Source organism: Triturus cristatus, chromosome 5_2 (genome assembly GCF_964204655.1).
Source record: "Triturus cristatus chromosome 5_2, aTriCri1.1, whole genome shotgun sequence".
NCBI classification, from domain to species: domain Eukaryota; kingdom Metazoa; phylum Chordata; class Amphibia; order Caudata; family Salamandridae; genus Triturus; species Triturus cristatus.
In genome coordinates, this window is record NC_140588.1 from 552,054,316 (window position 1) to 552,078,960 (window position 24,645).

The window sequence follows — 24,645 nt, forward strand, 5'->3', positions numbered from 1 at the left end:
TCACATAAAAACCACTGTTCAACAGAGTTATAACGTTATTTGAGTCTTTTGGGCAACATCCTTCCCCAACATAGTTCAATATGCAAAAGTTTACCAGAATAGGAAAGCAATCCAATACAGTTTCTCTTTGACAGTAGAATATTAAAAACTTTGACATTTCCACATTCCTGCAGCAGTTTATGCTCCTTTCACATGGGAGGTTCCATGGTGTAATGGTTAGCACTTTGGACTTTGAATCCAATGATCCGAGTTCAAATCTCGGTGGGACCATTTTATGACTCTTGACCAAATCATTTTCTTTCAAGTGTATTCATTAATATCACATATCTAATACCGGTAGGGTGAACAATTAATTTATTGATTATACTCTAAAAGTTTATTAGATGTGAGCAAATAATAGAAATTTTACCATACCTGGAAACTAAATGGCTCAAAATAATGAGAGATTTTACAAACTCACTCTGGTTTCTCAAACTCATCACAGGGGCCTGATGCAAGACATTACTTTTTAAAATCTTACTGTTATTGTTAAGGCGAACAAGGAACTTTTTCATTGCAAAGCATTCATTAAAACAAAACTTGAGGAGTCAAACTTTGTATTACGGGGACCGAAGATGTGCAGTTTGAATAATAATCTTGAAATTCAGACGTACAAAGATTTTACACACTGATTTTCAACAGTAAATCCACAACCAAAAAAGTTGAATCTTTTGAAAGACATGTCAAAGGTGTGAATCTGAAATTCACTTTTAAAGACATTCACAATGAAATGCACTGTGTAAGTCCAGCATGTTGTCAGCTAAGAAATCAGCAAAAATGAACTATCTCATTACTGGCCATATAGATGAGAAAGGAAAATAAACTCATGTTTACAATGTGGATGTGAAAGAACAGTTTCTAGGTTCAGCTTCAATATTTATGTTAATGAATAATTGATATGTGCATATTGTCTAACAGCTATCTAGACGGATAAAGCTATGTATGCATCTATACATACTTATGCGTTCATACGCATCAGTATAAAACATTGATATTATGTTTTTTCTAGACCAAATTCTAAAAAATGAGTTAAACAGTGAATCTCATAATTGTAGTAGGTCCCACCGAGATTTGAACTCGGATCGCTGGATTCAGAGTCCAGAGTGCTAACCATTACACCATGGAACCCTCTCACACAAGAGTGACTTTTCCATTGAGACAAAAGAGAGCGCATCAGTGATGGCCTTCTCTTATATTGATAAAAAGATATCTCATTTGAATGGTCATAGTGGATAGAGCTTTAATGTGATTTGATTCTTTTCAGCTATATTCTCTATAAAAGTGTTAAATATTCAAATGTTTATCTGAATATAAAAGTTATATCACAATGTTCATCTTTGCCTGTAGCATAATAAAACAGTCTACATTTCCAGACTACTGAAGCAATGTCTCTGTCTCCTGCATGGGTGGCTCCATAGAGCAATGGTTGGCAATTTGGACTTTGCATCCAATGATCCGATTTGAAACCTTGGAGGGACTTTTTTTATTACTCTTGAGCTTTTCCATTTCTTCATCTTTGTTCATTGATAGCTCAAATCCAACACCAGTAGGTTGAAAGAGTCAATTATTGAATGCTTTCAAAATGTCCATCAGCTTGAACAAGTTACATCAATACAAACTTTAAAATACTTTGACATCAAATTTCTTCACAAAGTAGTTAGCCATTATAAAATCATATTCTGATTTTCTCAAACGCATTTCAGATGGGTGATTCACAGCATCACTTTTTTAAGCTTTCCCGCTATTGATAAGGCGAAAATAGCACATTTTGAATGAGAAGTTTTCTTCAATCAAACATAGAGGAACCCAAATGATGATCTCATTCAGCTAGTAAAAATGTTGTTTTATATTAGTATGGAAATCGTGAAAAGAAAATGTTTTTCATGCTGATTTACAACAGTTGATCTCCAATCGTAAAATATAAGCTTTTGGTCGGAGGCATCACAGGTACTGATCAAATTCTAATTTTTGAACATTGTTCACAAATCATATGATATGCTTTATATACATAAACTGTATTGTTGGATCAATACTGAGTAAAAAGTGACTATCTCAATTTCAGGACATATAAAAGAGAAAGAAGTAGAAACTCATGTTTCAAATGCTGAGAGGCAACAACTGTTCATGATTTTCACCTCCACTAATTATATTTATTTTTATAATCTATATGTTTATGTTTTCCTATAAATATACAGAGACATATAGCTATATATACAGAGATACATATGTACAGGTTGATTTTTACATGTTTATAAGTAAATGTGATGTTGTTCCAAATAAAACTTCTAAGAACTGAATGGAAAAGAAAATTGTAAAGTTCAGATAAGTCCCACTGAAATTTGTACTCAGATCCCTGTTTTCAGAGTCCAGAGTGCTAACCATGACACCATCCACCCTCCCGTACCAGGGTGAGCTTTCCATTTTGACAGAAGAGATTTGCCTCAGGGGGCAACTTATCTTTCATTGAAAAATATTATCTCACATAAAAACCACTGTTCAACAGAGTTATAACGTTATTTGAGTCTTTTGGGCAACATCCTTCCCCAACATAGTTCAATATGCAAAAGTTTACCAGAATAGGAAAGCAATCCAATACAGTTTCTCTTTGACAGTAGAATATTAAAAACTTTGACATTTCCACATTCCTGCAGCAGTTTATGCTCCTTTCACATGGGAGGTTCCATGGTGTAATGGTTAGCACTTTGGACTTTGAATCCAATGATCCGAGTTCAAATCTCGGTGGGACCATTTTATGACTCTTGACCAAATCATTTTCTTTCAAGTGTATTCATTAATATCACATATCTAATACCGGTAGGGTGAACAATTAATTTATTGATTATACTCTAAAAGTTTATTAGATGTGAGCAAATAATAGAAATTTTACCATACCTGGAAACTAAATGGCTCAAAATAATGAGAGATTTTACAAACTCACTCTGGTTTCTCAAACTCATCACAGGGGCCTGATGCAAGACATTACTTTTTAAAATCTTACTGTTATTGTTAAGGCGAACAAGGAACTTTTTCATTGCAAAGCATTCATTAAAACAAAACTTGAGGAGTCAAACTTTGTATTACGGGGACCGAAGATGTGCAGTTTGAATAATAATCTTGAAATTCAGACGTACAAAGATTTTACACACTGATTTTCAACAGTAAATCCACAACCAAAAAAGTTGAATCTTTTGAAAGACATGTCAAAGGTGTGAATCTGAAATTCACTTTTAAAGACATTCACAATGAAATGCACTGTGTAAGTCCAGCATGTTGTCAGCTAAGAAATCAGCAAAAATGAACTATCTCATTACTGGCCATATAGATGAGAAAGGAAAATAAACTCATGTTTACAATGTGGATGTGAAAGAACAGTTTCTAGGTTCAGCTTCAATATTTATGTTAATGAATAATTGATATGTTCATATTGTCTAACAGCTATCTAGACGGATAAAGCTATGTATGCATCTATACATACTTATGCGTTCATACGCATCAGTATAAAACATTGATATTATGTTTTTTCTAGACCAAATTCTAAAAAATGAGTTAAACAGTGAATCTCATAATTGTAGTAGGTCCCACCGAGATTTGAACTCGGATCGCTGGATTCAGAGTCCAGAGTGCTAACCATTACACCATGGAACCCTCTCACACAAGAGTGACTTTTCCATTGAGACAAAAGAGAGCGCATCAGTGATGGCCTTCTCTTATATTGATAAAAAGATATCTCATTTGATTGGTCATAGTGGATAGAGCTTTAATGTGATTTGATTCTTTTCAGCTATATTCTCTATAAAAGTGTTAAATATTCAAATGTTTATCTGAATATAAAAGTTATATCACAATGTTCATCTTTGCCTGTAGCATAATAAAACAGTCTACATTTCCAGACTACTGAAGCAATGTCTCTGTCTCCTGCATGGGTGGCTCCATAGAGCAATGGTTGGCAATTTGGACTTTGCATCCAATGATCCGATTTGAAACCTTGGAGGGACTTTTTTTATTACTCTTGAGCTTTTCCATTTCTTCATCTTTGTTCATTGATAGCTCAAATCCAACACCAGTAGGTTGAAAGAGTCAATTATTGAATGCTTTCAAAATGTCCATCAGCTTGAACAAGTTACATCAATACAAACTTTAAAATACTTTGACATCAAATTTCTTCACAAAGTAGTTAGCCATTATAAAATCATATTCTGATTTTCTCAAACGCATTTCAGATGGGTGATTCACAGCATCACTTTTTTAAGCTTTCCCGCTATTGATAAGGCGAAAATAGCACATTTTGAATGAGAAGTTTTCTTCAATCAAACATAGAGGAACCCAAATGATGATCTCATTCAGCTAGTAAAAATGTTGTTTTATATTAGTATGGAAATTGTGAAAAGAAAATGTTTTTCATGCTGATTTACAACAGTTGATCTCCAATCGTAAAATATAAGCTTTTGGTCGGAGGCATCACAGGTACTGATCAAATTCTAATTTTTGAACATTGTTCACAAATCATATGATATGCTTTATATACATAAACTGTATTGTTGGATCAATACTGAGTAAAAAGTGACTATCTCAATTTCAGGACATATAAAAGAGAAAGAAGTAGAAACTCATGTTTCAAATGCTGAGAGGCAACAACTGTTCATGATTTTCACCTCCACTAATTATATTTATTTTTATAATCTATATGTTTATGTTTTCCTATAAATATACAGAGACATATAGCTATATATACAGAGATACATATGTACAGGTTGATTTTTACATGTTTATAAGTAAATGTGATGTTGTTCCAAATAAAACTTCTAAGAACTGAATGGAAAAGAAAATTGTAAAGTTCAGATAAGTCCCACTGAAATTTGTACTCAGATCCCTGTTTTCAGAGTCCAGAGTGCTAACCATGACACCATCCACCCTCCCGTACCAGGGTGAGCTTTCCATTTTGACAGAAGAGATTTGCCTCAGGGGGCAACTTATCTTTCATTGAAAAATATTATCTCACATAAAAACCACTGTTCAACAGAGTTATAACGTTATTTGAGTCTTTTGGGCAACATCCTTCCCCAACATAGTTCAATATGCAAAAGTTTACCAGAATAGGAAAGCAATCCAATACAGTTTCTCTTTGACAGTAGAATATTAAAAACTTTGACATTTCCACATTCCTGCAGCAGTTTATGCTCCTTTCACATGGGAGGTTCCATGGTGTAATGGTTAGCACTTTGGACTTTGAATCCAATGATCCGAGTTCAAATCTCGGTGGGACCATTTTATGACTCTTGACCAAATCATTTTCTTTCAAGTGTATTCATTAATATCACATATCTAATACCGGTAGGGTGAACAATTAATTTATTGATTATACTCTAAAAGTTTATTAGATGTGAGCAAATAATAGAAATGTTACCATACCTGGAAACTAAATGGCTCAAAATAATGAGAGATTTTACAAACTCACTCTGGTTTCTCAAACTCATCACAGGGGCCTGATGCAAGACATTACTTTTTAAAATCTTACTGTTATTGTTAAGGCGAACAAGGAACTTTTTCATTGCAAAGCATTCATTAAAACAAAACTTGAGGAGTCAAACTTTGTATTACGGGGACCGAAGATGTGCAGTTTGAATAATAATCTTGAAATTCAGACGTACAAAGATTTTACACACTGATTTTCAACAGTAAATCCACAACCAAAAAAGTTGAATCTTTTGAAAGACATGTCAAAGGTGTGAATCTGAAATTCACTTTTAAAGACATTCACAATGAAATGCACTGTGTAAGTCCAGCATGTTGTCAGCTAAGAAATCAGCAAAAATGAACTATCTCATTACTGGCCATATAGATGAGAAAGGAAAATAAACTCATGTTTACAATGTGGATGTGAAAGAACAGTTTCTAGGTTCAGCTTCAATATTTATGTTAATGAATAATTGATATGTGCATATTGTCTAACAGCTATCTAGACGGATAAAGCTATGTATGCATCTATACATACTTATGCGTTCATACGCATCAGTATAAAACATTGATATTATGTTTTTTCTAGACCAAATTCTAAAAAATGAGTTAAACAGTGAATCTCATAATTGTAGTAGGTCCCACCGAGATTTGAACTCGGATCGCTGGATTCAGAGTCCAGAGTGCTAACCATTACACCATGGAACCCTCTCACACAAGAGTGACTTTTCCATTGAGACAAAAGAGAGCGCATCAGTGATGGCCTTCTCTTATATTGATAAAAAGATATCTCATTTGAATGGTCATAGTGGATAGAGCTTTAATGTGATTTGATTCTTTTCAGCTATATTCTCTATAAAAGTGTTAAATATTCAAATGTTTATCTGAATATAAAAGTTATATCACAATGTTCATCTTTGCCTGTAGCATAATAAAACAGTCTACATTTCCAGACTACTGAAGCAATGTCTCTGTCTCCTGCATGGGTGGCTCCATAGAGCAATGGTTGGCAATTTGGACTTTGCATCCAATGATCCGATTTGAAACCTTGGAGGGACTTTTTTTATTACTCTTGAGCTTTTCCATTTCTTCATCTTTGTTCATTGATAGCTCAAATCCAACACCAGTAGGTTGAAAGAGTCAATTATTGAATGCTTTCAAAATGTCCATCAGCTTGAACAAGTTACATCAATACAAACTTTAAAATACTTTGACATCAAATTTCTTCACAAAGTAGTTAGCCATTATAAAATCATATTCTGATTTTCTCAAACGCATTTCAGATGGGTGATTCACAGCATCACTTTTTTAAGCTTTCCCGCTATTGATAAGGCGAAAATAGCACATTTTGAATGAGAAGTTTTCTTCAATCAAACATAGAGGAACCCAAATGATGATCTCATTCAGCTAGTAAAAATGTTGTTTTATATTAGTATGGAAATTGTGAAAAGAAAATGTTTTTCATGCTGATTTACAACAGTTGATCTCCAATCGTAAAATATAAGCTTTTGGTCGGAGGCATCACAGGTACTGATCAAATTCTAATTTTTGAACATTGTTCACAAATCATATGATATGCTTTATATACATACACTGTATTGTTGGATCAATACTGAGTAAAAAGTGACTATCTCAATTTCAGGACATATAAAAGAGAAAGAAGTAGAAACTCATGTTTCAAATGCTGAGAGGCAACAACTGTTCATGATTTTCACCTCCACTAATTATATTTATTTTTATAATCTATATGTTTATGTTTTCCTATAAATATACAGAGACATATAGCTATATATACAGAGATACATATGTACAGGTTGATTTTTACATGTTTATAAGTAAATGTGATGTTGTTCCAAATAAAACTTCTAAGAACTGAATGGAAAAGAAAATTGTAAAGTTCAGATAAGTCCCACTGAAATTTGTACTCAGATCCCTGTTTTCAGAGTCCAGAGTGCTAACCATGACACCATCCACCCTCCCGTACCAGGGTGAGCTTTCCATTTCGACAGAAGAGATTTGCCTCAGGGGGCAACTTATCTTCCATTGAAAAATATTATCTCACATAAAAACCACTGTTCAACAGAGTTATAACGTTATTTGAGTCTTTTGGGCAACATCCTTCCCCAACATAGTTCAATATGCAAAAGTTTACCAGAATAGGAAAGCAATCCAATACAGTTTCTCTTTGACAGTAGAATATTAAAAACTTTGACATTTCCACATTCCTGCAGCAGTTTATGCTCCTTTCACATGGGAGGTTCCATGGTGTAATGGTTAGCACTTTGGACTTTGAATCCAATGATCCGAGTTCAAATCTCGGTGGGACCATTTTATGACTCTTGACCAAATCATTTTCTTTCAAGTGTATTCATTAATATCACATATCTAATACCGGTAGGGTGAACAATTAATTTATTGATTATACTCTAAAAGTTTATTAGATGTGAGCAAATAATAGAAATTTTACCATACCTGGAAACTAAATGGCTCAAAATAATGAGAGATTTTACAAACTCACTCTGGTTTCTCAAACTCATCACAGGGGCCTGATGCAAGACATTACTTTTTAAAATCTTACTGTTATTGTTAAGGCGAACAAGGAACTTTTTCATTGCAAAGCATTCATTAAAACAAAACTTGAGGAGTCAAACTTTGTATTACGGGGACCGAAGATGTGCAGTTTGAATAATAATCTTGAAATTCAGACGTACAAAGATTTTACACACTGATTTTCAACAGTAAATCCACAACCAAAAAAGTTGAATCTTTTGAAAGACATGTCAAAGGTGTGAATCTGAAATTCACTTTTAAAGACATTCACAATGAAATGCACTGTGTAAGTCCAGCATGTTGTCAGCTAAGAAATCAGCAAAAATGAACTATCTCATTACTGGCCATATAGATGAGAAAGGAAAATAAACTCATGTTTACAATGTGGATGTGAAAGAACAGTTTCTAGGTTCAGCTTCAATATTTATGTTAATGAATAATTGATATGTTCATATTGTCTAACAGCTATCTAGACGGATAAAGCTATGTATGCATCTATACATACTTATGCGTTCATACGCATCAGTATAAAACATTGATATTATGTTTTTTCTAGACCAAATTCTAAAAAATGAGTTAAACAGTGAATCTCATAATTGTAGTAGGTCCCACCGAGATTTGAACTCGGATCGCTGGATTCAGAGTCCAGAGTGCTAACCATTACACCATGGAACCCTCTCACACAAGAGTGACTTTTCCATTGAGACAAAAGAGAGCGCATCAGTGATGGCCTTCTCTTATATTGATAAAAAGATATCTCATTTGAATGGTCATAGTGGATAGAGCTTTAATGTGATTTGATTCTTTTCAGCTATATTCTCTATAAAAGTGTTAAATATTCAAATGTTTATCTGAATATAAAAGTTATATCACAATGTTCATCTTTGCCTGTAGCATAATAAAACAGTCTACATTTCCAGACTACTGAAGCAATGTCTCTGTCTCCTGCATGGGTGGCTCCATAGAGCAATGGTTGGCAATTTGGACTTTGCATCCAATGATCCGATTTGAAACCTTGGAGGGACTTTTTTTATTACTCTTGAGCTTTTCCATTTCTTCATCTTTGTTCATTGATAGCTCAAATCCAACACCAGTAGGTTGAAAGAGTCAATTATTGAATGCTTTCAAAATGTCCATCAGCTTGAACAAGTTACATCAATACAAACTTTAAAATACTTTGACATCAAATTTCTTCACAAAGTAGTTAGCCATTATAAAATCATATTCTGATTTTCTCAAACGCATTTCAGATGGGTGATTCACAGCATCACTTTTTTAAGCTTTCCCGCTATTGATAAGGCGAAAATAGCACATTTTGAATGAGAAGTTTTCTTCAATCAAACATAGAGGAACCCAAATGATGATCTCATTCAGCTAGTAAAAATGTTGTTTTATATTAGTATGGAAATCGTGAAAAGAAAATGTTTTTCATGCTGATTTACAACAGTTGATCTCCAATCGTAAAATATAAGCTTTTGGTCGGAGGCATCACAGGTACTGATCAAATTCTAATTTTTGAACATTGTTCACAAATCATATGATATGCTTTATATACATAAACTGTATTGTTGGATCAATACTGAGTAAAAAGTGACTATCTCAATTTCAGGACATATAAAAGAGAAAGAAGTAGAAACTCATGTTTCAAATGCTGAGAGGCAACAACTGTTCATGATTTTCACCTCCACTAATTATATTTATTTTTATAATCTATATGTTTATGTTTTCCTATAAATATACAGAGACATATAGCTATATATACAGAGATACATATGTACAGGTTGATTTTTACATGTTTATAAGTAAATGTGATGTTGTTCCAAATAAAACTTCTAAGAACTGAATGGAAAAGAAAATTGTAAAGTTCAGATAAGTCCCACTGAAATTTGTACTCAGATCCCTGTTTTCAGAGTCCAGAGTGCTAACCATGACACCATCCACCCTCCCGTACCAGGGTGAGCTTTCCATTTTGACAGAAGAGATTTGCCTCAGGGGGCAACTTATCTTTCATTGAAAAATATTATCTCACATAAAAACCACTGTTCAACAGAGTTATAACGTTATTTGAGTCTTTTGGGCAACATCCTTCCCCAACATAGTTCAATATGCAAAAGTTTACCAGAATAGGAAAGCAATCCAATACAGTTTCTCTTTGACAGTAGAATATTAAAAACTTTGACATTTCCACATTCCTGCAGCAGTTTATGCTCCTTTCACATGGGAGGTTCCATGGTGTAATGGTTAGCACTTTGGACTTTGAATCCAATGATCCGAGTTCAAATCTCGGTGGGACCATTTTATGACTCTTGACCAAATCATTTTCTTTCAAGTGTATTCATTAATATCACATATCTAATACCGGTAGGGTGAACAATTAATTTATTGATTATACTCTAAAAGTTTATTAGATGTGAGCAAATAATAGAAATTTTACCATACCTGGAAACTAAATGGCTCAAAATAATGAGAGATTTTACAAACTCACTCTGGTTTCTCAAACTCATCACAGGGGCCTGATGCAAGACATTACTTTTTAAAATCTTACTGTTATTGTTAAGGCGAACAAGGAACTTTTTCATTGCAAAGCATTCATTAAAACAAAACTTGAGGAGTCAAACTTTGTATTACGGGGACCGAAGATGTGCAGTTTGAATAATAATCTTGAAATTCAGACGTACAAAGATTTTACACACTGATTTTCAACAGTAAATCCACAACCAAAAAAGTTGAATCTTTTGAAAGACATGTCAAAGGTGTGAATCTGAAATTCACTTTTAAAGACATTCACAATGAAATGCACTGTGTAAGTCCAGCATGTTGTCAGCTAAGAAATCAGCAAAAATGAACTATCTCATTACTGGCCATATAGATGAGAAAGGAAAATAAACTCATGTTTACAATGTGGATGTGAAAGAACAGTTTCTAGGTTCAGCTTCAATATTTATGTTAATGAATAATTGATATGTTCATATTGTCTAACAGCTATCTAGACGGATAAAGCTATGTATGCATCTATACATACTTATGCGTTCATACGCATCAGTATAAAACATTGATATTATGTTTTTTCTAGACCAAATTCTAAAAAATGAGTTAAACAGTGAATCTCATAATTGTAGTAGGTCCCACCGAGATTTGAACTCGGATCGCTGGATTCAGAGTCCAGAGTGCTAACCATTACACCATGGAACCCTCTCACACAAGAGTGACTTTTCCATTGAGACAAAAGAGAGCGCATCAGTGATGGCCTTCTCTTATATTGATAAAAAGATATCTCATTTGATTGGTCATAGTGGATAGAGCTTTAATGTGATTTGATTCTTTTCAGCTATATTCTCTATAAAAGTGTTAAATATTCAAATGTTTATCTGAATATAAAAGTTATATCACAATGTTCATCTTTGCCTGTAGCATAATAAAACAGTCTACATTTCCAGACTACTGAAGCAATGTCTCTGTCTCCTGCATGGGTGGCTCCATAGAGCAATGGTTGGCAATTTGGACTTTGCATCCAATGATCCGATTTGAAACCTTGGAGGGACTTTTTTTATTACTCTTGAGCTTTTCCATTTCTTCATCTTTGTTCATTGATAGCTCAAATCCAACACCAGTAGGTTGAAAGAGTCAATTATTGAATGCTTTCAAAATGTCCATCAGCTTGAACAAGTTACATCAATACAAACTTTAAAATACTTTGACATCAAATTTCTTCACAAAGTAGTTAGCCATTATAAAATCATATTCTGATTTTCTCAAACGCATTTCAGATGGGTGATTCACAGCATCACTTTTTTAAGCTTTCCCGCTATTGATAAGGCGAAAATAGCACATTTTGAATGAGAAGTTTTCTTCAATCAAACATAGAGGAACCCAAATGATGATCTCATTCAGCTAGTAAAAATGTTGTTTTATATTAGTATGGAAATTGTGAAAAGAAAATGTTTTTCATGCTGATTTACAACAGTTGATCTCCAATCGTAAAATATAAGCTTTTGGTCGGAGGCATCACAGGTACTGATCAAATTCTAATTTTTGAACATTGTTCACAAATCATATGATATGCTTTATATACATAAACTGTATTGTTGGATCAATACTGAGTAAAAAGTGACTATCTCAATTTCAGGACATATAAAAGAGAAAGAAGTAGAAACTCATGTTTCAAATGCTGAGAGGCAACAACTGTTCATGATTTTCACCTCCACTAATTATATTTATTTTTATAATCTATATGTTTATGTTTTCCTATAAATATACAGAGACATATAGCTATATATACAGAGATACATATGTACAGGTTGATTTTTACATGTTTATAAGTAAATGTGATGTTGTTCCAAATAAAACTTCTAAGAACTGAATGGAAAAGAAAATTGTAAAGTTCAGATAAGTCCCACTGAAATTTGTACTCAGATCCCTGTTTTCAGAGTCCAGAGTGCTAACCATGACACCATCCACCCTCCCGTACCAGGGTGAGCTTTCCATTTTGACAGAAGAGATTTGCCTCAGGGGGCAACTTATCTTTCATTGAAAAATATTATCTCACATAAAAACCACTGTTCAACAGAGTTATAACGTTATTTGAGTCTTTTGGGCAACATCCTTCCCCAACATAGTTCAATATGCAAAAGTTTACCAGAATAGGAAAGCAATCCAATACAGTTTCTCTTTGACAGTAGAATATTAAAAACTTTGACATTTCCACATTCCTGCAGCAGTTTATGCTCCTTTCACATGGGAGGTTCCATGGTGTAATGGTTAGCACTTTGGACTTTGAATCCAATGATCCGAGTTCAAATCTCGGTGGGACCATTTTATGACTCTTGACCAAATCATTTTCTTTCAAGTGTATTCATTAATATCACATATCTAATACCGGTAGGGTGAACAATTAATTTATTGATTATACTCTAAAAGTTTATTAGATGTGAGCAAATAATAGAAATTTTACCATACCTGGAAACTAAATGGCTCAAAATAATGAGAGATTTTACAAACTCACTCTGGTTTCTCAAACTCATCACAGGGGCCTGATGCAAGACATTACTTTTTAAAATCTTACTGTTATTGTTAAGGCGAACAAGGAACTTTTTCATTGCAAAGCATTCATTAAAACAAAACTTGAGGAGTCAAACTTTGTATTACGGGGACCGAAGATGTGCAGTTTGAATAATAATCTTGAAATTCAGACGTACAAAGATTTTACACACTGATTTTCAACAGTAAATCCACAACCAAAAAAGTTGAATCTTTTGAAAGACATGTCAAAGGTGTGAATCTGAAATTCACTTTTAAAGACATTCACAATGAAATGCACTGTGTAAGTCCAGCATGTTGTCAGCTAAGAAATCAGCAAAAATGAACTATCTCATTACTGGCCATATAGATGAGAAAGGAAAATAAACTCATGTTTACAATGTGGATGTGAAAGAACAGTTTCTAGGTTCAGCTTCAATATTTATGTTAATGAATAATTGATATGTGCATATTGTCTAACAGCTATCTAGACGGATAAAGCTATGTATGCATCTATACATACTTATGCGTTCATACGCATCAGTATAAAACATTGATATTATGTTTTTTCTAGACCAAATTCTAAAAAATGAGTTAAACAGTGAATCTCATAATTGTAGTAGGTCCCACCGAGATTTGAACTCGGATCGCTGGATTCAGAGTCCAGAGTGCTAACCATTACACCATGGAACCCTCTCACACAAGAGTGACTTTTCCATTGAGACAAAAGAGAGCGCATCAGTGATGGCCTTCTCTTATATTGATAAAAAGATATCTCATTTGAATGGTCATAGTGGATAGAGCTTTAATGTGATTTGATTCTTTTCAGCTATATTCTCTATAAAAGTGTTAAATATTCAAATGTTTATCTGAATATAAAAGTTATATCACAATGTTCATCTTTGCCTGTAGCATAATAAAACAGTCTACATTTCCAGACTACTGAAGCAATGTCTCTGTCTCCTGCATGGGTGGCTCCATAGAGCAATGGTTGGCAATTTGGACTTTGCATCCAATGATCCGATTTGAAACCTTGGAGGGACTTTTTTTATTACTCTTGAGCTTTTCCATTTCTTCATCTTTGTTCATTGATAGCTCAAATCCAACACCAGTAGGTTGAAAGAGTCAATTATTGAATGCTTTCAAAATGTCCATCAGCTTGAACAAGTTACATCAATACAAACTTTAAAATACTTTGACATCAAATTTCTTCACAAAGTAGTTAGCCATTATAAAATCATATTCTGATTTTCTCAAACGCATTTCAGATGGGTGATTCACAGCATCACTTTTTTAAGCTTTCCCGCTATTGATAAGGCGAAAATAGCACATTTTGAATGAGAAGTTTTCTTCAATCAAACATAGAGGAACCCAAATGATGATCTCATTCAGCTAGTAAAAATGTTGTTTTATATTAGTATGGAAATTGTGAAAAGAAAATGTTTTTCATGCTGATTTACAACAGTTGATCTCCAATCGTAAAATATAAGCTTTTGGTCGGAGGCATCACAGGTACTGATCAAATTCTAATTTTTGAACATTGTTCACAAATCATATGATATGCTTTATATACATACACTGTATTGTTGGATCAATACTGAGTAAAAAGTGACTATCTCAATTTCAGGACATATAAAAGAGAAAGAAGTAGAAACTCATGTTTCAAATGCTGAGAGGCAACAACTGTTCATGATTTTCACCTCCACTAATTATATTTATTTTTATAATCTATATGTTTATGTTTTCCTATAAATATACAGAGACATATAGCTATATATACAGAGATACATATGTACAGGTTGATTTTTACATGTTTATAAGTAAATGTGATGTTGTTCCAAATAAAACTTCTAAGAACTGAATGGAAAAGAAAATTGTAAAGTTCAGATAAGTCCCACTGAAATTTGTACTCAGATCCCTGTTTTCAGAGTCCAGAGTGCTAACCATGACACCATCCACCCTCCCGTACCAGGGTGAGCTTTCCATTTCGACAGAAGAGATTTGCCTCAGGGGGCAACTTATCTTCCATTGAAAAATATTATCTCACATAAAAACCACTGTTCAACAGAGTTATAACGTTATTTGAGTCTTTTGGGCAACATCCTTCCCCAACATAGTTCAATATGCAAAAGTTTACCAGAATAGGAAAGCAATCCAATACAGTTTCTCTTTGACAGTAGAATATTAAAAACTTTGACATTTCCACATTCCTGCAGCAGTTTATGCTCCTTTCACATGGGAGGTTCCATGGTGTAATGGTTAGCACTTTGGACTTTGAATCCAATGATCCGAGTTCAAATCTCGGTGGGACCATTTTATGACTCTTGACCAAATCATTTTCTTTCAAGTGTATTCATTAATATCACATATCTAATACCGGTAGGGTGAACAATTAATTTATTGATTATACTCTAAAAGTTTATTAGATGTGAGCAAATAATAGAAATTTTACCATACCTGGAAACTAAATGGCTCAAAATAATGAGAGATTTTACAAACTCACTCTGGTTTCTCAAACTCATCACAGGGGCCTGATGCAAGACATTACTTTTTAAAATCTTACTGTTATTGTTAAGGCGAACAAGGAACTTTTTCATTGCAAAGCATTCATTAAAACAAAACTTGAGGAGTCAAACTTTGTATTACGGGGACCGAAGATGTGCAGTTTGAATAATAATCTTGAAATTCAGACGTACAAAGATTTTACACACTGATTTTCAACAGTAAATCCACAACCAAAAAAGTTGAATCTTTTGAAAGACATGTCAAAGGTGTGAATCTGAAATTCACTTTTAAAGACATTCACAATGAAATGCACTGTGTAAGTCCAGCATGTTGTCAGCTAAGAAATCAGCAAAAATGAACTATCTCATTACTGGCCATATAGATGAGAAAGGAAAATAAACTCATGTTTACAATGTGGATGTGAAAGAACAGTTTCTAGGTTCAGCTTCAATATTTATGTTAATGAATAATTGATATGTTCATATTGTCTAACAGCTATCTAGACGGATAAAGCTATGTATGCATCTATACATACTTATGCGTTCATACGCATCAGTATAAAACATTGATATTATGTTTTTTCTAGACCAAATTCTAAAAAATGAGTTAAACAGTGAATCTCATAATTGTAGTAGGTCCCACCGAGATTTGAACTCGGATCGCTGGATTCAGAGTCCAGAGTGCTAACCATTACACCATGGAACCCTCTCACACAAGAGTGACTTTTCCATTGAGACAAAAGAGAGCGCATCAGTGATGGCCTTCTCTTATATTGATAAAAAGATATCTCATTTGATTGGTCATAGTGGATAGAGCTTTAATGTGATTTGATTCTTTTCAGCTATATTCTCTATAAAAGTGTTAAATATTCAAATGTTTATCTGAATATAAAAGTTATATCACAATGTTCATCTTTGCCTGTAGCATAATAAAACAGTCTACATTTCCAGACTACTGAAGCAATGTCTCTGTCTCCTGCATGGGTGGCTCCATAGAGCAATGGTTGGCAATTTGGACTTTGCATCCAATGATCCGATTTGAAACCTTGGAGGGACTTTTTTTATTACTCTTGAGCTTTTCCATTTCTTCATCTTTGTTCATTGATAGCTCAAATCCAACACCAGTAGGTTGAAAGAGTCAATTATTGAATGCTTTCAAAATGTCCATCAGCTTGAACAAGTTACATCAATACAAACTTTAAAATACTTTGACATCAAATTTCTTCACAAAGTAGTTAGCCATTATAAAATCATATTCTGATTTTCTCAAACGCATTTCAGATGAGTGATTCACAGCATCACTTTTTTAAGCTTTCCCGCTATTGATAAGGCGAAAATAGCACATTTTGAATGAGAAGTTTTCTTCAATCAAACATAGAGGAACCCAAATGATGATCTCATTCAGCTAGTAAAAATGTTGTTTTATATTAGTATGGAAATTGTGAAAAGAAAATGTTTTTCATGCTGATTTACAACAGTTGATCTCCAATCGTAAAATATAAGCTTTTGGTCGGAGGCATCACAGGTACTGATCAAATTCTAATTTTTGAACATTTTTCACAAATCATATGATATGCTTTATATACATAAACTGTATTGTTGGATCAATACTGAGTAAAAAGTGACTATCTCAATTTCAGGACATATAAAAGAGAAAGAAGTAGAAACTCATGTTTCAAATGCTGAGAGGCAACAACTGTTCATGATTTTCACCTCCACTAATTATATTTATTTTTATAATCTATATGTTTATGTTTTCCTATAAATATACAGAGACATATAGCTATATATACAGAGATACATATGTACAGGTTGATTTTTACATGTTTATAAGTAAATGTGATGTTGTTCCAAATAAAACTTCTAAGAACTGAATGGAAAAGAAAATTGTAAAGTTCAGATAAGTCCCACTGAAATTTGTACTCAGATCCCTGTTTTCAGAGTCCAGAGTGCTAACCATGACACCATCCACCCTCCCGTACCAGGGTGAGCTTTCCATTTTGACAGAAGAGATTTGCCTCAGGGGGCAACTTATCTTCCATTGAAAAATATTATCTCACATAAAAACCACTGTTCAACAGAGTTATAACGTTATTTGAGTCTTTTGGGCAACATCCTTCCCCAACATAGTTCAATATGCAAAAGTTTACCAGAATAGGAAAGCAATCCAATACAGTTTCTCTTTGACAGTAGAATATTAAAAACTTTGACATTTCCACATTCCTGCAGCAGTTTATGCTCCTTTCACATGGGAGGTTCCATGGTGTAATGGTTAGCACTTTGGACTTTGAATCCAATGATCCGAGTTCAAATCTCGGTGGGACCATTTTATGACTCTTGACCAAATCATTTTCTTTCAAGTGTATTCATTAATATCACATATCTAATACCGGTAGGGTGAACAATTAATTTATTGATTATACTCTAAAAGTTTATTAGATGTGAGCAAATAATAGAAATTTTACCATACCTGGAAACTAAATGGCTCAAAATAATGAGAGATTTTACAAACTCACTCTGGTTTCTCAAACTCATCACAGGGGCCTGATGCAAGACATTACTTTTTAAAATCTTACTGTTATTGTTAAGGCGAACAAGGAACTTTTTCATTGCAAAGCATTCATTAAAACAAAACTTGAGGAGTCAAACTTTGTATTACGGGGACCGAAGATGTGCAGTTTGAATAATAATCTTGAAATTCAGACGTACAAAGATTTTACACACTGATTTTCAACAGTAAATCCACAACCAAAAAAGTTGAATCTTTTGAAAGACATGTCAAAGGTGTGAATCTGAAATTCACTTTTAAAGACATTCACAATGAAATGCACTGTGTAAGTCCAGCATGTTGTCAGCTAAGAAATCAGCAAAAATGAACTATCTCATTACTGGCCATATAGATGAGAAAGGAAAATAAACTCATGTTTACAATGTGGATGTGAAAGAACAGTTTCTAGGTTCAGCTTCAATATTTATGTTAATGAATAATTGATATGTTCATATTGTCTAACAGCTATCTAGACGGATAAAGCTATGTATGCATCTATACATACTTATGCGTTCATACGCATCAGTATAAAACATTGATATTATGTTTTTTCTAGACCAAATTCTAAAAAATGAGTTAAACAGTGAATCTCATAATTGTAGTAGGTCCCACCGAGATTTGAACTCGGATCGCTGGATTCAGAGTCCAGAGTGCTAACCATTACACCATGGAACCCTCTCACACAAGAGTGACTTTTCCATTGAGACAAAAGAGAGCGCATCAGTGATGGCCTTCTCTTATATTGATAAAAAGATATCTCATTTGATTGGTCATAGTGGATAGAGCTTTAATGTGATTTGATTCTTTTCAGCTATATTCTCTATAAAAGTGTTAAATATTCAAATGTTTATCTGAATATAAAAGTTATATCACAATGTTCATCTTTGCCTGTAGCATAATAAAACAGTCTACATTTCCAGACTACTGAAGCAATGTCTCTGTCTCCTGCATGGGTGGCTCCATAGAGCAATGGTTGGCAATTTGGACTTTGCATCCAATGATCCGATTTGAAACCTTGGAGGGACTTTTTTTATTACTCTTGAGCTTTTCCATTTCTTCATCTTTGTTCATTGATAGCTCAAATCCAACACCAGTAGGTTGAAAGAGTCAATTATTGAATGCTTTCAAAATGTCCATCAGCTTGAACAAGTTACATCAATACAAACTTTAAAATACTTTGACATCAAATTTCTTCACAAAGTAGTTAGCCATTATAAAATCATATTCTGATTTTCTCAAACGCATTTCAGATGGGTGATTCACAGCATCACTTTTTTAAGCTTTCCCGCTATTGATAAGGCGAAAATAGCACATTTTGAATGAGAAGTTTTCTTCAATCAAACATAGAGGAACCCAAATGATGATCTCATTCAGCTAGTAAAAATGTTGTTTTATATTAGTATGGAAATTGTGAAAAGAAAATGTTTTTCATGCTGATTTACAACAGTTGATCTCCAATCGTAAAATATAAGCTTTTGGTCGGAGGCATCACAGGTACTGATCAAATTCTAATTTTTGAACATTGTTCACAAATCATATGATATGCTTTATATACATAAACTGTATTGTTGGATCAATACTGAGTAAAAAGTGACTATCTCAATTTCAGGACATATAAAAGAGAAAGAAGTAGAAACTCATGTTTCAAATGCTGAGAGGCAACAACTGTTCATGATTTTCACCTCCACTAATTATATTTATTTTTATAATCTATATGTTTATGTTTTCCTATAAATATACAGAGACATATAGCTATATATACAGAGATACATATGTACAGGTTGATTTTTACATGTTTATAAGTAAATGTGATGTTGTTCCAAATAAAACTTCTAAGAACTGAATGGAAAAGAAAATTGTAAAGTTCAGATAAGTCCCACTGAAATTTGTACTCAGATCCCTGTTTTCAGAGTCCAGAGTGCTAACCATGACACCATCCACCCTCCCGTACCAGGGTGAGCTTTCCATTTTGACAGAAGAGATTTGCCTCAGGGGGCAACTTATCTTTCATTGAAAAATATTATCTCACATAAAAACCACTGTTCAACAGAGTTATAACGTTATTTGAGTCTTTTGGGCAACATCCTTCCCCAACATAGTTCAATATGCAAAAGTTTACCAGAATAGGAAAGCAATCCAATACAGTTTCTCTTTGACAGTAGAATATTAAAAACTTTGACATTTCCACATTCCTGCAGCAGTTTATGCTCCTTTCACATGGGAGGTTCCATGGTGTAATGGTTAGCACTTTGGACTTTGAATCCAATGATCCGAGTTCAAATCTCGGTGGGTCCATTTTATGACTCTTGACCAAATCATTTTCTTTCAAGTGTATTCATTAATATCACATATCTAATACCGGTAGGGTGAACAATTAATTTATTGATTATACTCTAAAAGTTTATTAGATGTGAGCAAATAATAGAAATTTTACCATACCTGGAAACTAAATGGCTCAAAATAATGAGAGATTTTACAAACTCACTCTGGTTTCTCAAACTCATCACAGGGGCCTGATGCAAGACATTACTTTTTAAAATCTTACTGTTATTGTTAAGGCGAACAAGGAACTTTTTCATTGCAAAGCATTCATTAAAACAAAACTTGAGGAGTCAAACTTTGTATTACGGGGACCGAAGATGTGCAGTTTGAATAATAATCTTGAAATTCAGACGTACAAAGATTTTACACACTGATTTTCAACAGTAAATCCACAACCAAAAAAGTTGAATCTTTTGAAAGACATGTCAAAGGTGTGAATCTGAAATTCACTTTTAAAGACATTCACAATGAAATGCACTGTGTAAGTCCAGCATGTTGTCAGCTAAGAAATCAGCAAAAATGAACTATCTCATTACTGGCCATATAGATGAGAAAGGAAAATAAACTCATGTTTACAATGTGGATGTGAAAGAACAGTTTCTAGGTTCAGCTTCAATATTTATGTTAATGAATAATTGATATGTTCATATTGTCTAACAGCTATCTAGACGGATAAAGCTATGTATGCATCTATACATACTTATGCGTTCATACGCATCAGTATAAAACATTGATATTATGTTTTTTCTAGACCAAATTCTAAAAAATGAGTTAAACAGTGAATCTCATAATTGTAGTAGGTCCCACCGAGATTTGAACTCGGATCGCTGGATTCAGAGTCCAGAGTGCTAACCATTACACCATGGAACCCTCTCACACAAGAGTGACTTTTCCATTGAGACAAAAGAGAGCGCATCAGTGATGGCCTTCTCTTATATTGATAAAAAGATATCTCATTTGAATGGTCATAGTGGATAGAGCTTTAATGTGATTTGATTCTTTTCAGCTATATTCTCTATAAAAGTGTTAAATATTCAAATGTTTATCTGAATATAAAAGTTATATCACAATGTTCATCTTTGCCTGTAGCATAATAAAACAGTCTACATTTCCAGACTACTGAAGCAATGTCTCTGTCTCCTGCATGGGTGGCTCCATAGAGCAATGGTTGGCAATTTGGACTTTGCATCCAATGATCCGATTTGAAACCTTGGAGGGACTTTTTTTATTACTCTTGAGCTTTTCCATTTCTTCATCTTTGTTCATTGATAGCTCAAATCCAACACCAGTAGGTTGAAAGAGTCAATTATTGAATGCTTTCAAAATGTCCATCAGCTTGAACAAGTTACATCAATACAAACTTTAAAATACTTTGACATCAAATTTCTTCACAAAGTAGTTAGCCATTATAAAATCATATTCTGATTTTCTCAAACGCATTTCAGATGGGTGATTCACAGCATCACTTTTTTAAGCTTTCCCGCTATTGATAAGGCGAAAATAGCACATTTTGAATGAGAAGTTTTCTTCAATCAAACATAGAGGAACCCAAATGATGATCTCATTCAGCTAGTAAAAATGTTGTTTTATATTAGTATGGAAATTGTGAAAAGAAAATGTTTTTCATGCTGATTTACAACAGTTGATCTCCAATCGTAAAATATAAGCTTTTGGTCGGAGGCATCACAGGTACTGATCAAATTCTAATTTTTGAACATTGTTCACAAATCATATGATATGCTTTATATACATAAACTGTATTGTTGGATCAATACTGAGTAAAAAGTGACTATCTCAATTTCAGGACATATAAAAGAGAAAGAAGTAGAAACTCATGTTTCAAATGCTGAGAGGCAACAACTGTTCATGATTTTCACCTCCACTAATTATATTTATTTTTATAATCTATATGTTTATGTTTTCCTATAAATATACAGAGACATATAGCTATATATACAGAGATACATATGTACAGGTTGATTTTTACATGTTTATAAGTAAATGTGATGTTGTTCCAAATAAAACGTCTAAGAACTGAATGGAAAAGAAAATTGTAAAGTTCAGATAAGTCCCACTGAAATTTGTACTCAGATCCCTGTTTTCAGAGTCCAGAGTGCTAACCATGACACCATCCACCCTCCCGTACCAGGGTGAGCTTTCCATTTTGACAGAAGAGATTTGCCTCAGGGGGCAACTTATCTTTCATTGAAAAATATTATCTCACATAAAAACCACTGTTCAACAGAGTTATAACGTTATTTGAGTCTTTTGGGCAACATCCTTCCCCAACATAGTTCAATATGCAAAAGTTTACCAGAATAGGAAAGCAATCCAATACAGTTTCTCTTTGACAGTAGAATATTAAAAACTTTGACATTTCCACATTCCTGCAGCAGTTTATGCTCCTTTCACATGGGAGGTTCCATGGTGTAATGGTTAGCACTTTGGACTTTGAATCCAATGATCCGAGTTCAAATCTCGGTGGGACCATTTTATGACTCTTGACCAAATCATTTTCTTTCAAGTGTATTCATTAATATCACATATCTAATACCGGTAGGGTGAACAATTAATTTATTGATTATACTCTAAAAGTTTATTAGATGTGAGCAAATAATAGAAATTTTACCATACCTGGAAACTAAATGGCTCAAAATAATGAGAGATTTTACAAACTCACTCTGGTTTCTCAAACTCATCACAGGGGCCTGATGCAAGACATTACTTTTTAAAATCTTACTGTTATTGTTAAGGCGAACAAGGAACTTTTTCATTGCAAAGCATTCATTAAAACAAAACTTGAGGAGTCAAACTTTGTATTACGGGGACCGAAGATGTGCAGTTTGAATAATAATCTTGAAATTCAGACGTACAAAGATTTTACACACTGATTTTCAACAGTAAATCCACAACCAAAAAAGTTGAATCTTTTGAAAGACATGTCAAAGGTGTGAATCTGAAATTCACTTTTAAAGACATTCACAATGAAATGCACTGTGTAAGTCCAGCATGTTGTCAGCTAAGAAATCAGCAAAAATGAACTATCTCATTACTGGCCATATAGATGAGAAAGGAAAATAAACTCATGTTTACAATGTGGATGTGAAAGAACAGTTTCTAGGTTCAGCTTCAATATTTATGTTAATGAATAATTGATATGTTCATATTGTCTAACAGCTATCTAGACGGATAAAGCTATGTATGCATCTATACATACTTATGCGTTCATACGCATCAGTATAAAACATTGATATTATGTTTTTTCTAGACCAAATTCTAAAAAATGAGTTAAACAGTGAATCTCATAATTGTAGTAGGTCCCACCGAGATTTGAACTCGGATCGCTGGATTCAGAGTCCAGAGTGCTAACCATTACACCATGGAACCCTCTCACACAAGAGTGACTTTTCCATTGAGACAAAAGAGAGCGCATCAGTGATGGCCTTCTCTTATATTGATAAAAAGATATCTCATTTGATTGGTCATAGTGGATAGAGCTTTAATGTGATTTGATTCTTTTCAGCTATATTCTCTATAAAAGTGTTAAATATTCAAATGTTTATCTGAATATAAAAGTTATATCACAATGTTCATCTTTGCCTGTAGCATAATAAAACAGTCTACATTTCCAGACTACTGAAGCAATGTCTCTGTCTCCTGCATGGGTGGCTCCATAGAGCAATGGTTGGCAATTTGGACTTTGCATCCAATGATCCGATTTGAAACCTTGGAGGGACTTTTTTTATTACTCTTGAGCTTTTCCATTTCTTCATCTTTGTTCATTGATAGCTCAAATCCAACACCAGTAGGTTGAAAGAGTCAATTATTGAATGCTTTCAAAATGTCCATCAGCTTGAACAAGTTACATCAATACAAACTTTAAAATACTTTGACATCAAATTTCTTCACAAAGTAGTTAGCCATTATAAAATCATATTCTGATTTTCTCAAACGCATTTCAGATGAGTGATTCACAGCATCACTTTTTTAAGCTTTCCCGCTATTGATAAGGCGAAAATAGCACATTTTGAATGAGAAGTTTTCTTCAATCAAACATAGAGGAACCCAAATGATGATCTCATTCAGCTAGTAAAAATGTTGTTTTATATTAGTATGGAAATTGTGAAAAGAAAATGTTTTTCATGCTGATTTACAACAGTTGATCTCCAATCGTAAAATATAAGCTTTTGGTCGGAGGCATCACAGGTACTG

The 24,645-nt window shown here is 33.5% G+C and overlaps 20 non-coding genes across 20 annotated transcripts; 10 read left to right on the plus strand and 10 right to left on the minus strand.

Annotated features, from left to right (window-relative positions):
* The first annotated feature begins 198 nt into the window (after window positions 1–198).
* Window positions 199–270, plus strand: TRNAQ-UUG (transfer RNA glutamine (anticodon UUG)). Its single transcript has one exon. It is a non-coding gene; the product is annotated as a tRNA-Gln (tRNA).
* Window positions 271–1,095: 825 nt separating this feature from the next.
* On the minus strand, window positions 1,096–1,167 carry TRNAQ-CUG (transfer RNA glutamine (anticodon CUG)). Its single transcript has one exon. It is a non-coding gene; the product is annotated as a tRNA-Gln (tRNA).
* A 1,548-nt stretch (window positions 1,168–2,715) lies between these two features.
* TRNAQ-UUG (transfer RNA glutamine (anticodon UUG)) lies at window positions 2,716–2,787 on the plus strand. The gene has a single exon. It is a non-coding gene; the product is annotated as a tRNA-Gln (tRNA).
* Window positions 2,788–3,612: 825 nt separating this feature from the next.
* TRNAQ-CUG (transfer RNA glutamine (anticodon CUG)) lies at window positions 3,613–3,684 on the minus strand. The gene has a single exon. It is a non-coding gene; the product is annotated as a tRNA-Gln (tRNA).
* A 1,548-nt stretch (window positions 3,685–5,232) lies between these two features.
* TRNAQ-UUG (transfer RNA glutamine (anticodon UUG)) lies at window positions 5,233–5,304 on the plus strand. The gene has a single exon. It is a non-coding gene; the product is annotated as a tRNA-Gln (tRNA).
* Window positions 5,305–6,129: 825 nt separating this feature from the next.
* Window positions 6,130–6,201, minus strand: TRNAQ-CUG (transfer RNA glutamine (anticodon CUG)). Its single transcript has one exon. It is a non-coding gene; the product is annotated as a tRNA-Gln (tRNA).
* A 1,548-nt stretch (window positions 6,202–7,749) lies between these two features.
* Window positions 7,750–7,821, plus strand: TRNAQ-UUG (transfer RNA glutamine (anticodon UUG)). The gene has a single exon. It is a non-coding gene; the product is annotated as a tRNA-Gln (tRNA).
* Window positions 7,822–8,646: 825 nt separating this feature from the next.
* Window positions 8,647–8,718, minus strand: TRNAQ-CUG (transfer RNA glutamine (anticodon CUG)). Its single transcript has one exon. It is a non-coding gene; the product is annotated as a tRNA-Gln (tRNA).
* Window positions 8,719–10,266: 1,548 nt separating this feature from the next.
* TRNAQ-UUG (transfer RNA glutamine (anticodon UUG)) lies at window positions 10,267–10,338 on the plus strand. Its single transcript has one exon. It is a non-coding gene; the product is annotated as a tRNA-Gln (tRNA).
* Window positions 10,339–11,163: 825 nt separating this feature from the next.
* Window positions 11,164–11,235, minus strand: TRNAQ-CUG (transfer RNA glutamine (anticodon CUG)). The gene has a single exon. It is a non-coding gene; the product is annotated as a tRNA-Gln (tRNA).
* Window positions 11,236–12,783: 1,548 nt separating this feature from the next.
* TRNAQ-UUG (transfer RNA glutamine (anticodon UUG)) lies at window positions 12,784–12,855 on the plus strand. The gene has a single exon. It is a non-coding gene; the product is annotated as a tRNA-Gln (tRNA).
* An 825-nt stretch (window positions 12,856–13,680) lies between these two features.
* Window positions 13,681–13,752, minus strand: TRNAQ-CUG (transfer RNA glutamine (anticodon CUG)). Its single transcript has one exon. It is a non-coding gene; the product is annotated as a tRNA-Gln (tRNA).
* A 1,548-nt stretch (window positions 13,753–15,300) lies between these two features.
* On the plus strand, window positions 15,301–15,372 carry TRNAQ-UUG (transfer RNA glutamine (anticodon UUG)). The gene has a single exon. It is a non-coding gene; the product is annotated as a tRNA-Gln (tRNA).
* An 825-nt stretch (window positions 15,373–16,197) lies between these two features.
* Window positions 16,198–16,269, minus strand: TRNAQ-CUG (transfer RNA glutamine (anticodon CUG)). The gene has a single exon. It is a non-coding gene; the product is annotated as a tRNA-Gln (tRNA).
* A 1,548-nt stretch (window positions 16,270–17,817) lies between these two features.
* Window positions 17,818–17,889, plus strand: TRNAQ-UUG (transfer RNA glutamine (anticodon UUG)). The gene has a single exon. It is a non-coding gene; the product is annotated as a tRNA-Gln (tRNA).
* An 825-nt stretch (window positions 17,890–18,714) lies between these two features.
* TRNAQ-CUG (transfer RNA glutamine (anticodon CUG)) lies at window positions 18,715–18,786 on the minus strand. Its single transcript has one exon. It is a non-coding gene; the product is annotated as a tRNA-Gln (tRNA).
* Window positions 18,787–20,334: 1,548 nt separating this feature from the next.
* TRNAQ-UUG (transfer RNA glutamine (anticodon UUG)) lies at window positions 20,335–20,406 on the plus strand. Its single transcript has one exon. It is a non-coding gene; the product is annotated as a tRNA-Gln (tRNA).
* An 825-nt stretch (window positions 20,407–21,231) lies between these two features.
* TRNAQ-CUG (transfer RNA glutamine (anticodon CUG)) lies at window positions 21,232–21,303 on the minus strand. Its single transcript has one exon. It is a non-coding gene; the product is annotated as a tRNA-Gln (tRNA).
* A 1,548-nt stretch (window positions 21,304–22,851) lies between these two features.
* On the plus strand, window positions 22,852–22,923 carry TRNAQ-UUG (transfer RNA glutamine (anticodon UUG)). The gene has a single exon. It is a non-coding gene; the product is annotated as a tRNA-Gln (tRNA).
* Window positions 22,924–23,748: 825 nt separating this feature from the next.
* Window positions 23,749–23,820, minus strand: TRNAQ-CUG (transfer RNA glutamine (anticodon CUG)). Its single transcript has one exon. It is a non-coding gene; the product is annotated as a tRNA-Gln (tRNA).
* Between the last annotated feature and the right edge of the window lie 825 nt (window positions 23,821–24,645).